The sequence below is a fragment of the Dermacentor variabilis genome, chromosome 1 (assembly GCF_050947875.1).
Source record: "Dermacentor variabilis isolate Ectoservices chromosome 1, ASM5094787v1, whole genome shotgun sequence".
In the NCBI taxonomy this organism is placed as follows: Eukaryota; Metazoa; Arthropoda; class Arachnida; order Ixodida; family Ixodidae; genus Dermacentor; species Dermacentor variabilis.
In genome coordinates this window covers 121,740,942-121,757,369 of record NC_134568.1, presented here as the reverse complement: position 1 = coordinate 121,757,369, position 16,428 = coordinate 121,740,942, and positions in this window count along the sequence as shown.

The following is a 16,428-nucleotide window of genomic DNA, read 5'->3' as shown; positions in this document are numbered from 1 at the left end:
CTTGAAGGTGCCCTGAACCACCCCTCGAGCTTGGTGAAATAACACAGTCCGCGGGCAGCATACGCTGCTGTGAACACATCAGCCAAGTTTTGCTGTCGTACGCTGTGCATGGAGCTCGCAAGCGGACCGCGAGGTCATCTTTCCCTCAAACGCTGTTTTCAACAGAAGGCCCTGTCCTCACTCTCTTCTAGACACACTATTTCGTCATCGGACGCACTATTTCATCATTTTATTATACGGTTGCTATTGGCCGATAGCTGACGTCAAGCTGCGGTCGGCTACATGGCGTAGATACCGCGGCCGCCGCGGGGTGCCGCCACGAGGCCACTGGCTAAGCGCACTGCGGCTCGCTGAGGACAACCGCGTTTGGCTTATGCTGAGCGCGTCGTAGGCACCGAAGGCAGGAGTCGTGGCGGCTACGTTAACATCAAAAATGAAATTTTGAACTGCGCGTCACGGTGGAATTTAGAAGGCGGAGCGTTGTGCGGCACTCCCCACTGTGCCGTAGCCTTCGCAGTGCAAGGAATTGAATAAGGAACGGGAGCACAGCGGACACCGTGTTTGATTGCCAATAACTCCGCTTCTGCTGAACGCATTGAAGTACTTTTTGCGGCAGAGTATTTCTGAAATAGCCTATTGTCACTTCAAATGCCTTTCTCCACTTCCACAAAAATTGGTTCAAGGCCCCTTTATAAATACGATTTTATACATTATAGTGCCCAGGAACAGCTATAGAGCCTTCGTACTGGTGCACTTGGAAAGCAATATGCGAGTCAAAATGTACAGGGAACACAAACGCGGTAGACAAAATAATGCGAGATAGGGAAAACGAGGAAGCGTAAAAGGGAGTTAATCATACAACGTGATTATCTACTTATATATACAAAACACAGGAAATGAACTCTGAAATATGTCAATACAGGCACCATTCTTATTAGGTTTTCTTTTTTTTAGTCGAGCCATATATAAGACACTTTTTAATGCAGGTAGGCCAGGCAGAAAGCGTGGAGGGCGCCCACAGCGCCACAGTCTGGCTCGGCGGATGGGTGAAAACACTGAAAAGCAACCGGAAACGACCGTAGGACACCCGCGTGCGCTGGGGTTGTGGGGCGGCAGGTACACTCTAAAGCGGGGGCTACATGGGGCGTTTTTCTCCTGCGATTATCGCGCGCCAAAAAAAAACAAACAAAAAAAAAAACGCGCTGGCGGGATGCCGGCCAGGCTGCATGAGGCGTACGAGCGGCGAACGCCGCCGCAGTGTGGCCAGACAAGGCAAAAATGTTTTGGCTACCACTAAATGAACGAACAATGGGGCCCTATAATGTAAAACTATTCCAATATGTTTCTATTCCAATCTCCTGACGTCAAATTTGCGTAACGACCAACGCAAGCACCGGGCGGTAACCCGCAGGGTTGTTTGAACAGACAAATGAAACGCTCTCCTCCTTCATAGGAGGTCACTTTTGTTTGCTTGAAAAACGAATAACATTGCCAACACTGAGCGGCTTGTCATATCTAATTGGCTGTCAAGAAGCAAGGAGAACGTTCAAGTGGAGAGGGATTCGATGGGGCCGAGCCACTGCACTGAAAGTCGATAACCGGATGAAGAGGGTGGTGCCGGCGTCTACGATTGGTCGGCTTTCCCTTACTTAGCTTGCGGTGGCTGGTCGAAAATCGCGGTGGCATGCAACGGAAGCTCAAGAATGACGCTAAAACGAATCCTCAGCAAAGAAGAGTTGGCAGAATCAGGGGGTAAACGTACCGAAAGTGCTCGAAAACGTTACACGGCCACGCAAGAGGTTTTATTATACGCAAATACACCCATGCTCTCCGGCAGGTGCGAGTAGCCAGCGTCTGAGCGATCGGTGGCAGCCATCTTTTATTCCTTTCGGAACGGGGCCGCCTGCGGCTATTCCGAAGAAAATTCAGTTTTGTTCGGCATAACAATGCATCTTTATCGCGTACACGTCACTCTGACGCGGTGAGTTCTTGCGGTTTTGTGACGTCGCGTGACAGGCAGGAGAAGTGGGCGCAGCCCGAAAACTTTTTACCAATAGCCGAGGACTAATGGCGAAAAGGGGTCGAATAAGAAATAACTGTTCTTTTTTCTGTCGAATCATGCATAATCAGTGTGTACACATCATATCAGATGGGGAGGTAACGCGGTTTTCGTGACGTCGCGTGATAGACAGGTGAAGTGGGGATGGTCGAAAAAAGTTTTTGACCAATCGTGGAGGGCTGATAGCAGAATTGGAATAGAAAAGTTTGGAATAGTTTTACGTTATAGCGCCCATGCTTATATGTTGTTTACTTGTGTTATAATTAATAAATTATCCAATAAATACCCCACTAATATGTCTGTAGTTTGTCGTTAAGCTCCACGCGTGATGCTTTCGCCGACGTAGCCATGGTGCTGACCAGCGCACGCGCGCGAAGTGTTCAAGGGACGGCAAGGAACGGTGAGACGGCTGGCCGCTCCCGCCGAAAACAGACAGAAGTGACTCCGACAGGCACTTCCGGTAGCGTCAGACGCGTGCGCGCCGCGTCAAAATCTAGCCGGTCCTGATCGGCGGCGGCGGGCGTTTTTCTCGACGCCGGGCGTCAAATCGGCGCCGTGAGGCGAAAATCGCCTCAAAAACGCTCCATGTATTCCGGGCTTAATGCTGAAGTTTCTTCTCTGCCGTGCGTCGTATCACCTGTGAAGCGTGTTGGAGAAGACCAGACAAAATGAATTGCTGCCTGCCACGACGCAAGACAATATCGTGAAGTACTCGGTTTTATCGAGAAACCATGTATAACTTATGGAAATGAAAGCGTCAAAGTCTTTTGAAGTACACTACTTCACTACCGGTTGGAGAAGAGCGTCATCAGGATGCCGCTACTAAGCGTATACCAACAAAGTGCGTCGTGTCGCGCGCGCGAGGCGTTACGTAGTTTTTGTTTTTTGTTTCTTGCTTTTTCCGTACTTTGCCGCGTTATTACACAGTATTTCCCGTGTATGTGGGAAATATTATTTATTTTTGTTTATCTATACACATACCTCACAGGCTCCAACTGGAGTATTGCTTGAGGGGGGTAAGAAAAATTATTCTGAAATAGTTGGGAAGTTAAATATTGCTCAATCGCTTTCCCCTAGAAAGTTCTGCCCTAAATTGGGACTTCGCTAATCGAAACTAATTATGTAATTACACAGAACACACAAGAACGAGATAGAATAGTTTGACCTGCTCCATAGAATGGATAACAGCATGCTTTTAGTCCCGTCCTAAGAGATTAGCCACCCCAAATAGGGACCCTCTGCTGATAGTGCTATAGGTTTGCGTAGTTGCTATCGTCATGGCCCGACGGAAGCGCGTATGCTCTCTCTTTCTCTCTCTTCCTCCCGGAAGAGCGCGATCGTAACTGGTGATGATGATGATGATCGTCCCGTTCGAATCGTAGTGGTGACAGATAGTCACCGAGGCTGTGTAAGCTGTTTACATGTTAGCATAATATCGTAATCTAGCATTCTGGCCATCTCTGCTTTATCTCGTAAAGTTACCTACCATGCATGTAGCAGTCCCGTCCCCATCTCTTAACTGGTTTTAAAGCGAATAGCTTTCTTGGGTTCCTTCACCGTTTTTATGGCTGTTCTGTGATCGGTTGTCGGACTCGGAGAGGAAAACGTTCGTTCTCTCGCTCTCGCTCGTTCGCACGCTCGCTCTGTTCTTCTTTTCTCTCTCTCTCTCTCTCTCTCTCTCTCTCTCTCTCTCGTTTGCTTTCTCTCTCACTCTTATTTCGTTCGCCCGCCCTCTCGCTCGCTCATTCGTTCGTTCGGGTTATTCGCTTACGTTGACAATCGTCGTCGATTGTTCCTGCACATTGTTTTCCCCACCAATACGCTAATCGTCGCCTTGCTTATCTCCACCGCTGACCAGTTAACGCTGCTTTATATCAGAGCGAAGTGCACGAGTATACATCGCTCGGCCTCATATAACCTACAGTGACAACAATAACTATACGCGCCTACCGGTGCCTCCACTTCCCTCCCTCTGTCTGTCCTTGAATTTATCTCGTTATCGTTCCCTAGCCTACTCATCGCACTGCACGTGGAAACCAGCACCCTTCTCATTCCATCAAATCGCTATATATACCCTTCTGTCGAGCAAACATGCAAGCGTGCCAACCTTCGACGGGCGAGCCGCCTCACACTTGTTGAATCGCCTGCTTAAAATTGACGTATACTTCGATGTTATCCGCGTGGCCTGCATAAACGAAAGGGAGCTCCGTGTGCGACGTCCAAGCTTATCTTCCAGTATGTCTTTCTCGCCTTTATACGTTTTAGCTAAAATAGTTGTTGCGAAACAAAAGAACAGTCGCATAAGCGTTGCGCAGGCGCAAACTCCCGCTTTATCCTGAAGATTGGACCGAGTGAGTAAAAAACGTGTTTTCGCAAGAAGGCAATGTATCATACGAAAATCGCAGCCGCGCAGCTTGCCATGAAAATTCTCATGTACGCCTAAGAAAGCTCTATGGACTTTCGTTCTCGTAAGGCCGAAGTAAGAAATAAAAAATAGATATAAAAGTGTAGAATATACACACACACAAAGCGAGAGAAGGAGGCCTGAGGAATGCTTCACATATACAGTCATTGAAAGTCATTGAAAATTCATTGCGATAAACTTCTAGCTGCATGTAAATATTCGCACCGGAAAACAGGATTCCTCTTTACCTGACACTTCACCGGGAACTCCGGCGATAAAATGCACGTCCACTGAACGATAAAGCCTAGAAGAAAACATAAATGATATGCGCGAAAAACATAAGCAGTAGAATAGCACAGAATATAATAGTTGTACATGTCTTTTCTTTTCATTCGCACGAAATGTTAACGCAATACTGGATTTGGAAATTAAAAATAAAGGAGGCTGAACAGACCGCAAAGTCAAGTCAATCGGCAAAGTGCAAACATGAGGCATGCGGAAGGTGGCAAGAGAAAAACGAGGGGGGAGGCGTGCCGGGCCGCGTATTTACAACTACTAGTAGGTACAGCGGGGCGTGGCACTTGCGGAGACACCGGAAGTTTGCGCGCATGCGCGAGTAAGAGCCGGTGCGAGAGAGGAAATGTGGGGACTTTTCCTCCTTGAATATATGACTCTGCCTAGGCACTACGGAGGAGTTTCTTAGCGCGTGTTGTATGCGCTTGTCCCTATAGGCGTGCCGGCAGAAGTCGCGGAGCGCGGTAGTGCTGAACTTAGCGTCGCAAGTTGGCGGCTGGATGTAATTATATTTATTCAATCGTGTTTTGTACCAATTGAAAGAACGTGCCATTATTTCGCATTATTGGCGGCGCCTCCAGGACACCAAAGTGGCGACGTGGACACCAAAGCTGGAACCCGGATTGGTCTGTGGGTTGGGGCTCGTCGAGACCTGCGCGTTCCAGGAGTGTATAAGATCGGCTGTCTGCTATCGCGGACAGCCTATTTTTTATGCGGACACCCCCTGGCACTCTTCGGCCTCCGCGGCCCCAACCCTAGGGCCGCCCTGCTTCCAGCTTTGATCCCCCTGCTACCTCTTGGGTGCCCTTGAGATCCTGCGCCGCCTGGTTTATTATAACCTCAGGTGCTTTCCTGTGGCCTCCGTTTGACGGTTAAATGTGCCCACATGGAGCAGTGCTAGTAAAAAATGCAATCTATCGTCGCGACGAAAAAAGCGACCCACGACTTATACAACACCAGTCAGAACATTGCCCCTTCAGACACAGCGATCACCAAATGGGGCGTCCGTGTCCACTGCTTCACCACGCGGCAGCCAGCGGCGGAGCGTAAACAAACTCGACCGCACTCTGCAATGCCGGCATGTGTAGGGGACAAACGCATACAACACGCGCTAAGAAACCTCCTCCGTAGTACCTACCCGCCGTGGTTGCTCAGTGGCTATGGTGTTGGGCTGCTGAGCACGAGGTCGCGGGATCGAATCCCGGCCACGGCGGCCGCATTTCGATGGGGGCGAAATGCGAAAACACCCGTGTACTTAGATTTAGGTGCACGTTAAAGATCCCCAGGTGGTCGAAATTTCCGGAGTCCTCCACTACGGCGTGCCTCATAATCAGAAAATGGTTTTGGCACGTAAAACCCCATAATTTCCTCCGTAGTACCTAGGCAGAGTTACATATTCAAGGAGCAAAAGCCCCCAGATTTTCTCTCTCACGCCCGCTTTTACTCGCACCTGCGCAGAAACGTCGAGCGCCGCGAGAGACGCCACGCCGCACTGGACTTACTAGCAATTGTAAAAATGCTGCCGGGCCTCTGAAAAGAAAGCTTCCGACACAAGCGATTTACTCAAAGCCGCGATTTCACTGGCAGGCTGGAAATGGACGTACCACTGTTCAGTGGTTCCCGAAAAGGCTGCGAAGCGAGTGTGTGTCAACGTGTATACGCGCGCAAGAGTGCTCACGTGTTCGTGCGCGCGTGCGTGTTGTTCAAAAGCGATTGGATGTTGTATGGTTTGGAGGGCCGCCGTTCTGGGAGGCACCTATACGAACTCGTAAATCTCCGGCGCCCAACGCTGCTCGTAATCTTCTTCAAGCGTTATGGCCTCGCGCTTAGCGACTTTGACAGACCACGAGCGGTGCAGAGTCGCGCGAACTACGCAAGTGTCTCGTGGAACTATAAATCCGACATTGTGGCGCCCCTTTTGCAAACAAAGTAGACGCAGCACGTTGGGCGACTATGGAAACGACAGTTGGCCCATACAAAGGGCACTTCAAAAGGGGGTCCTCATTTATATGTATGTATGCAGAAGACTCGAACTGCTTGTTGTGACAGCCGACCAAGTAGCAGACAGGCACGGTGCACTTCCTAGGTTCATGGCTTAGCCAGGTGTAAACCTGTAAGTCCTTCCGTTAGTCGTTTTGTTAGCCGGCAGTTACTCGTACGGAGTTGTAACGACAGCCTATATATATATATATATATATATATATATATATATATATATATATATATATATATATATATATATATATATATATATATATATATATATATATATATATATGTTTTGCGGTCAAGTTGCAAGTGACAACTGTCGCAACCGATTGCAAAGGGGGCTTTCAACTAACGGCAAAGGGGGATTCGTCACTTGTAGTTCCTGCTGTTCTCGTTTATAAACGTCCTTCTTTTGCTCTTGAGCTCCTATTTCCTCCTTCCCTTTTCCCTCGCCGCGCTCAGCCGTCCTCCCACTATATATAGGGTTGCGGACGACAGCGCTTTTCCCTCTTTAAAACGACGCGTCCGGTCGACGTCATCGTTGCTCCCTTCTGGTAGCTGGCGCGGTTTTGACGCCGTTAACTGAGAGCGAAACCAAATGAAATTGCGAGGTTTGACGTCCTATATGAGGCAACGCACGGGCTATGAGGGAGGCCGTTGGTAAGGGCTCCGGATTAATTTAGGCCACCTCCATGACTTTTTCTTAACGTTCGTGTATAAATATAAGTATACGCGAGCTTTATCTTCTCTTTCTTTCTTTCCCTGTTTTCTTTTTCTTTGGTTGCATTCTACTTTCATCGGAATGTGGCATCTGCTGTCGGGAGTGGAACCTGCTACCATGATGCTCATGACAGAAGCAGAACGAGGTAACCGTGAGCAACCATGTGGGTTTATTTGAGATAATAATAATAATAATAATAATAATAATAATAATAATAATAATAATAATAATAATAATAATAATAATAATAATAATAATAATAATAATTAACAGGGCCCTGGAACCACCGTAAGGTCTGAGTGCTGGCGCACGCATACATGAAAAAAATATAAAGAAGGAAACGGTAGAGGAATATAAGCAAAAAATTTAAAAAATCTATTTTGAAAAGCAGAGTGTACATATAACAAGGCGCAAGGGGAATGCAAAAGAAAAGGAGGATAATTAACGGCAGTTGAACTATTCGTGAAACTATGAAACAACAACGCAAACCTCGGAAAAGAACAATGAGAGCGAGTTATGAAAAACATCGAGATCATGAAAATAAGCGGTATAAATATTCAGTATTCTGTGGACGGTTAAGTGTTGGTGATGGGAAGGAACGTGTAAAGGTGATCTTGCGCGGAATACGAAACATGATACAACTGAAGAGTTCGGAGCAGATAAGGATACCGTGAAGGAGTGAAACGAAACAGAAGGTTAGCGCGATTACGTCGGCAGCGAAGTAAGGGCAATGACTATACACAACAGTGTTAGAACAAAATCAAGCGTCCGCGTTAGCAAAGCGGTGATGAAATATGCTTAGAAACTTTTTCTGAGCTCTGATCCATAATGTCGCTGTTAGATCTAGAGACGCCATTCCACGCAGGCGACCGACGCATGTCTTCGACGCAGGAAGACAGATTGTCGGGTACAACTTGCGCAACGGTGTAGAAGAATTGAATCCCCTCGATAGTCTGCAAATAGAGCCCAGAGAGCGCATGCGGCGCATTGCAACACGTTTAATGTGAGCAGAAAAGTATAATGTTGTATCAAAAAGTACACCGATATCATTGATGTCACTTACATTACATAATTGTACAGAATCTACAGAATAAGAAAAAGAAACGCTTGCTGTTTTCTGAGTGGATGTCATGACTTTCGTCTTAGCAGTATTCAAGGCAAGGTCTTTGTATCACTTATGAAAACGTGTATTCAGAATTCCGAATAGCGGATAGAACATGGTTAATCAATAAAAATTAAAAAAAAGGAGTGGTCCTCCTCCTCCTCCTCCTCCTCCTCCTCCTCCTACTACTACTACTACTACTACTACTACTACTACTACTACTACTACTACTACTACTAGTAATAATAATAATAATAATAATTGAAAGTCGCAGTTTCGCTCAAGAGGCGAAACATTGATTGCGGTAGCAAACTATTAGACAGCTATACGAAGTAAGGTTAGTCGTTTTGTCAGCTGCGTAAGCTGCTGTGAACATACATCGGGCTCTTCCCTATGTGTATCTTCTGACCCAAGCGCCACAGTTTCTTTGATCGCCGTCGCGACTTGCAAAGCACGCGCGCTCTCCTACTGCATTCGGCGTAAGCTCCTACCTGAAAATGTGAGGCTTCTATTCGGAGGCTTTAACCCCTCAGTCGGTCATGGAAACCGGATTTGCAAAATTCTCAAGTCCGAATGGTCCAGGCAGGCTCCCCTCTACCGAATTCACCTAGAAGCCCAACTGCACAGCTTGATGCGAGAAGATAGAACGAAGCGGGCCTTCAGGGATTTTAATTATCTCGCTAACCACACGACCGAATTCCTTTGGCAGAGTACCCTGTCCCACCTACGTGGCCAGCCTCATCCAAAGAAGAGAAAACAGGGCCCTGGGAGCACAATTTTCACCGAAGGAAACGTCACGCTACCGGAGGACGACAAAAACTGTCTCGCTTTAGGGCCGAAGTTTGCCTTGAAGCCGCAGACCACCTCTCCGGAAAAGCTTTCCCTGGTGCGAAAAGTGTACAGTTTGGCTCCCGTGAGTGAAATGGATCGGTGCGTTTCAAGTGGCGTGGACGTTCTTCTACGGGACCAGTATGACTCCGATCGCACCGCAATTATATTATTTGAAGACGAACGCCTATAGTGCATACTCCCATCGGACAAAGAAGGCGGCTTTGCCGTCTTTCCACGCGTGAGACATACAAGGTGAAGGCGTTGGAAGCCTTAAATTCTGTATTTCATTGTCACCATAATGTATCGCTCAGTAAGTTGAAATGTGAAGCGACGAAGCTGTGCGAAAAAATGAACCTGTCTAAATTAGGTAGGGACATTAGAAATAGCAAAGTGCGCACTCTCGAGGTCTTCTTCAGCGCCAAGACCCACAAAGATAACTGCCCTTTAAAGGGAAGCTGAAAGGTTTTCCAGAAAAAATGAGTTAACATCTGTACATAATGGTTTTCAACCCTCCGAATTCGAATATCGTATCGAAATTGAGCGAAAGAAAGCGCAAATATATTTTATTTCGACGAAAAGTGCAGCAGCGGACACGCCCAGCTCGCGCGTCTCGTTTCCGCCTGTGATTGGTCGGTGCGCCTCGTGACGTCAACTCTGCCGCTGCCGACCGCTGCCGCTACACATGAAGCGCGGTGCCAGGTAGTTTGGTGCTGTTTTTCTGAGACGGTAATGGAAAATTTAGAGAGACTGCGTTTTTCTGAGGAGTTCGACGTTACTCCCTACATGTACAAGCCGATAGCGAAGAGCCGGCCTCTCGAAGAAGCAAACGATGCTGGTGCGAGCAGTGCTTTCGACGCGAACGAAAGCAAAGTCTTGGGGTCTCCTCGTGTTGGAAATGCTCTTTGGTGAGTATGTTTTTTGGAAAGCGATCTAGTGATCTCGCCGATCTTTCGCCGATCTAGTGAGCTCGTTTCCGGTCAAACAACTGTAGTGTTGTGTTCCTGCATGCCTCCTCGTGGAACGTAAGCGGGGATGCGATCGTCGGCATTTGTGCGCTGTCCAAAGCTGTCGGCAATCTACAAAGACGGTTTAAACGCGTGAAAAGCTTCCCGTACGTGTAGTGACCTTCATCTGTTGACTACCACTCACGTTGACTACCACTCACGTTAATTACCACTCACGTTGACTACCACGCACGTTGACTACCACTCTACATACACGCAGACGCACCAACAAAGGAATGCAGGGTCGATCGAAGCAGATTACGATGGCACGCACGCAGAAACAAGCGCGGTCAGGCACGGTCGCGGACGCTGCGAAGGAACGAAGCAGAGTTGACGTCACAACACCGCGGTTTCCGGTCTCCGCTCCGCTCGCTCACTCAAAGGGGGGCGGAGCTACAGCGCAATTTCAACCGACGATTACGTCGCTCCTAATTGAAAAAAAACCCCCAAATTTTACCTACATGGTTTATAAGCGTCTTATTGAATTCGACAGACTCTTCAGCTTCCCTTTAAGTGTAATTGTGTCGGAGCGCAATACGTGGCAGAAGTGTTTAGCTGCGTTTCTGTTAGAAAGGCTGAAGCTTCCAACAGTAGACGACCCTTACCTGGTAAAGGATTCTGCACAAGTAGTTGAATACTTGTAGAGGCAGCCAGTAACAGAATTAAAGGCCTTTTCTGTAGATCTGAAAGATCTATATTATAGCATGCCAAAAGCAGAATTGCTTCAGTGCATCCAGGAAAGCATTGACAGTTTCGGCTCCCTGGCTTTTCAGAACGAAGCTGGTATTCCGGAAGACACATTCTTGGCTATGCTAGAACTTTACCTGGCTTCCACCTATGTTGAATGGGACAGTCGTTTGTACGTGCAAAAGAGCGGCGTTTGCATAGGTTCGTGGTTAGCTCCGATCCTGAATGACTTATTTTTAGCTCGTGCTGGCAGAACCATTTCTAGCAGTCTCAAGGGTAATGGCGTATTCAAAGTTTTTAGATTCGTTGCCGACTTCCTAATTTTCGTAGATAAGAATTACAGTGACGCCAACTTGGTCATTAGTCAAACATTGACAACCTTCAGGAAGATTTTATCTCTCATTGAAGTGACCCACGAACTTTCGGTAGATTCCTCCATCAGGTTTTTAGATCTTAGATTGTTTTTAGCAAGTAACCACGTCGGTTGGCAGTATGAACCTCAGGCTAGTAAACCTCTGCTACCTTTTAGTTCGTTTCACTCTAAGCTAGTTAAACGCAGCATTGCTAAATGTACCTGCTGAATGTTTTAAGAAGTCGTGTCCACATCGAGCAGCGGCGAGTTTTCTTAAGCAGATTGACCGACTGGAAGAGGCAGGCTACCCGCAACCTGTTTTAGTTTCCGTTGCGGAAACAATCCTCAAGAAGTTGCGAACTTGCCAACCAGACCCGGAGTCACCCCGCGAAAAAGAATAGGTAGCTGTCGTACCCTACATACACCGCATGTCGCATAACTTGAAAAAGATTGCAAAGCGAGCCAACGTAAATGTCGTGTTTTTTTCCCCGTGCAAGCTCTCTAAGCTATGCAGAATGACTAACCCTCGTTCCCGCAAGGCACCGGCCTGTGTCACAAAACACGATAACAAATACGTAGAATGTCAGGCAGGAGTCGTTTATGAGATTCCTTTAGATTGTGGTAGAATGTACGTGGGCCAAACAGAGCAGTGCCTGAATGACAGGCTGAGGCAACACGATAACAAAGTCAACAATGGGAAGGAGGGCCACCTGGCAATTCATTGCAGAAATTGCAAATGTAAGCCAAACTTCCACGCCTGCGCTTTGGTTGCCAGAAGCCATTACACATGGGTTCGATTAATAATTGAGGCCATAAAGGATCATTGTAGCAGGTGATAAGTGCGTAAGCGTTGCATCAATATCCCTATCACGCAAAGAACTGCTTTACCTGGACGCGAATGCGCCCTGAGAAACTGTGATTGCGCTCCTAGTATAAATCAGTGGCGTTTTTTTCCTGATTAAATATTGTTGGAAGTGGGGCCCCGCGTGTCTGTCCTTTCTTCGTCTACCGCCGTTTTAGCGCCTTCACTTCAGATCCTGCTGTGAACATTCGCTTACTTACTAAATTAACAAGCACGTTGTCACGCGCACACAGGGAAACGCGAACACGTCTCACTCGATGAGCGCGAACACTCGCCGTCAGAACGCTGGCGCGACGAACAACAGCAGCGGCGAGTGAATTGCTCTTCGTGCTGCCTCTCGCTTCACGGCGCGCAAGAACACAGCGCACACGAAGTCATCGGCTATCTGGGGTCGCCTGGCCTTCGACCCCACCGCAGATTACGGCGAAGTTAGGGCGCACCCAGCCGCGCCGCATCAGGAGTGGAAGCGGACGTGCTCGCTAAACTGCTCCCTCTTTTCGGATGGCCCACAAATGCAAACGACACTCGAATCACAGCGGCGAGCGCAGTCGCCGGTCGTCGAATCTGGCCTCGCGGGTTGCGACTCCGTCCGGTATTCACGCATGCATCGCCGCACATTCCATAGTGATCGCTGGTGCTCGCGCACATACGAGAATGTATAACACTATAATGTATAACGATGTACAAATGAAGAATGTATAACATATAACACTACTAGGCGGTTTTGATATCTTATTCGCTATAGAACTAACGACAACATTTAAGAACTTTCGGACACAGTCTCTTGCGCCGAACGACAGTTTGATAAACCGTTCACAAAACAGTCACTGGCCAGTAAACGAGGCAATGAACAACAACAACAACAACAACAACAACAACAACAACAACAACAACAACAACAACAACAACAACAACAACAACAACAACAACAACAACAACAACAACAACAACAACAACAACAACAACAACAACAACAACAGTTCATCTTGGACCGCATCGCGTCCTTGTGTATGCGTTCGGAACTCTGTGCGCGTGAGGGCCGGGACTGAGTACAATGAAGGGTGCAACCTGTCCTCGTCTTTTGTCTCCGTGTGTTCCAGTGTGTCTAGGAGTATATGTGGACTATTCTATCTATATGTTTACGCTCTTATCTAATACCGCTCTGGATTTCCCGGATCTGGGATGGTGCTTCTGATTTTACAATATTTTTCTTCTGAATATTACTATTGCGTGATAAAGAGAATTCCGTCACCACTATAGGTGACTTATAACAATAGCGCTTGTTGTTTGAACGACTTTCATAACGATGTAGAGTATTTTAGGCGCTGTGTAGTCGGCATCTACTCGATGTGCTTTGTATACCATTTAATTACAACGAAAGGAGGGGGAGATAACTTTATTTGCTTGCCCTGCGAGTTGGTGGGGAGGGCCAAAGGCCCCGCCTAGGTGACGGCCAGGAGTTTGTGGGTCCTGGCGGCATCCTCGGCCCGCTGAACGGCCCATAGCTGATCCTCGAGGGCGGGGCTGAGCAACGCGGCTTCCCAGCGCGTGAGAAGGCTGTTGCTAGAGGCCGCGTTCTCGTTATTGTTATGTATCCCTCGGCATTCCCATAATATATGCTCCAAAGCGGCTCTGAATTCACACGTGTTGCATTTGTCCGTTTTATATATATCCGGATATATGATGTGCGAGAGCGCAGGATTCGGATACGTAGTTTAACTGCCGCCATGCGACAGACTGCTTTTTTGTCAATTTTGGGTGAGGTCGCGGGAATATGCCCCTCGGTAACCTATAGTGTTTCGTAATGTCATTATATGTTGTCATTCTGTCCTCCCACTCCCACTCATTTACTGCACCGTCACGTCCGGAGGGTGTCGGGGCGTCACTTGCGACTGCGGCTCGGTCCGTAAGCCCTCGAACCGCGTCGTGTGCCGCCTCGTTGTTGCCGTCCTCCGCGAGGGTGTGAGCGGGTGTCCAGGTGATGTATATCTTTCTTTTGTAATTTTAGCCTCCTGCAAGAAGAATGCGTAGTGCCTCCGGGGAGACTCGGCCGTTGGCAAAGTTTCTTATTGCCGTCTGAGAGTCGCTGACTATCACGGTTGCGTTAGTCTGAGCTACTGCGAGTGCTACGGCTACTTCTCCCGCTGTCTCGTTACTCGTGGTGCGTATTGTCGCGCACGTCCTACGCTGTTTCTCGCTATCAATTACGGCTGCCGTAAACCCCCGTCTGCGACTGGATCGAGCCCCGTCTACGAAGACCGCGTCCTTATCGCTGCCGAATTTCTTCTGTATCTGCTTCGCTCTGTTCTCTCGTCTGTCCTTATTGTGTTCTGGGTGCATGCATGTTCTTTGGTATAGGGGGGTATTACCATTGTTTCCTTCGTCTCTCTCTGGATGTCCACCTTGACACCGTGCTGTGCGTGGTAACCTATGTTTAGTCTCTCTAGGATGTGTCTGCCTGCTCTAGTCTTAGAGAGGCATTCATATTGTGCCGTACATTGCACTTCAACGAACTGGTCTATCGTGTTGTGCAGGCCTAATTGCAGCAACTTGTCCGTGCTGGTACTGATCGGTAGCCCTATGGCTACTTTGTATATTTTCCGAATGAGGCATTCTAGTTTGATCTTTTCCGTGACCTGCCATTTTAATTACGGCGCTACGTATACTATTCTACTTATTACGAAGGCCTGCATTAACCTGATCGTGTTTTCCTCTCTCATCCCGCTATGTTTGTTTGCTATCCTCCTGATTAGCCTCATGATTTGCGTTACAGTTCCTTCCAGTCTTCTGAGGGTTTTTCCGTTGTTGCCCTTGGCTTCGATGAGGAGCCCAGATTGGTTTCCCATCGGCCGTCTTTAACTGTATCTCATCTCTACGGGTGAGATCTTCCCTGTAGTTGTCTGGTTTGAAACCTCTGCGAAAGCACGAAATGATAGGCAGTGAGATCATTAAACACCGGGATTGACTTATTTCGGAAAAGTAAAGCCTTCGTATTTCTTCTTTTTCTGTGTAGTGTTAAGATGCTTTCTTACTACCGCTACTAACATAAACGGGGTGATCATTCTTAAGCTTCGCGGAATTAAAAAAAGTCATCCATTGGGCCAGGTAGCATAATTTTTGTCCTCGAGCTGGATTATTGGAAGAGTCGGACATTCCATATTGCAATTTACGAATTGACGTACGAAGACGTAGCCACTTGGAATGAATTTCCAGGGTGGCGCCAGTTTCGAGATATTATTCCCCATTGTGTGGGATGAAACACGTGAGCGTTACAGATACTTTTGTGCTTCAATGCATAAAAAAGCGTTTTGTAAAAAAAAGTAAGTGGAAAAACAGTGCATATTTATAGCGAGCTTGAGGGTGCATATCTCCAAACTGGTGTCATTCTGCAAATTCATTCTAAGTGGATAGGCCTTGCAAACTCACCGGCTACAATTCGTTAATTGTCATGCGTGCCGTAAAGTAAATAAGTAAGAAGTCAATTAATGTATTTCTGATAATTAGTTAAAAGGGTGTTTCAATTTCTCGTGCAAGTTACGCCCCCGTCTCTGAATAATCCAGATCAAGGACTAGAATTATGTTATCTGCAACAGGCAATTTTTTGTTAATTCCGTAAAACCCAAAAATGATCATCCCGTGTAGTATTGCCACACCCACGCAACTATACTAAAGCGACTACTTTAAGCAACTTACTGAGTATAACCCATCAAAGCATGTTGTGTAAAAAGATAAAAATAAAATAAAATGTTTTTATTTCTACTATTATTACTACTACAATTACTGCTATTATTAGAATGTGCTATTTAAATGTTCATCATATCTTACTGTATTAACTGCCGTCGGCTCGCAATCAAGGAGCATCTGGCTTTTGCGCGCGGAAAGATCAAGTTACCTCGCTTGTTTAACGCTCGACATGGTCCGTGCCAACGTCTCATGATGGCGATACACCAGCACTTTCTGGAAATTTTCTGTATACACACCAGACAGAGAGCGACAATAAATACATCTTACCGGCGAAAATCCCATAAATATATGTGCAAAAATAGCTAGTGTGATAGAGCGCCGCCACTATGGAGACTGATATTAATGGCAAACCAGTGTCGTCAAACTTGGCAACAAAGCC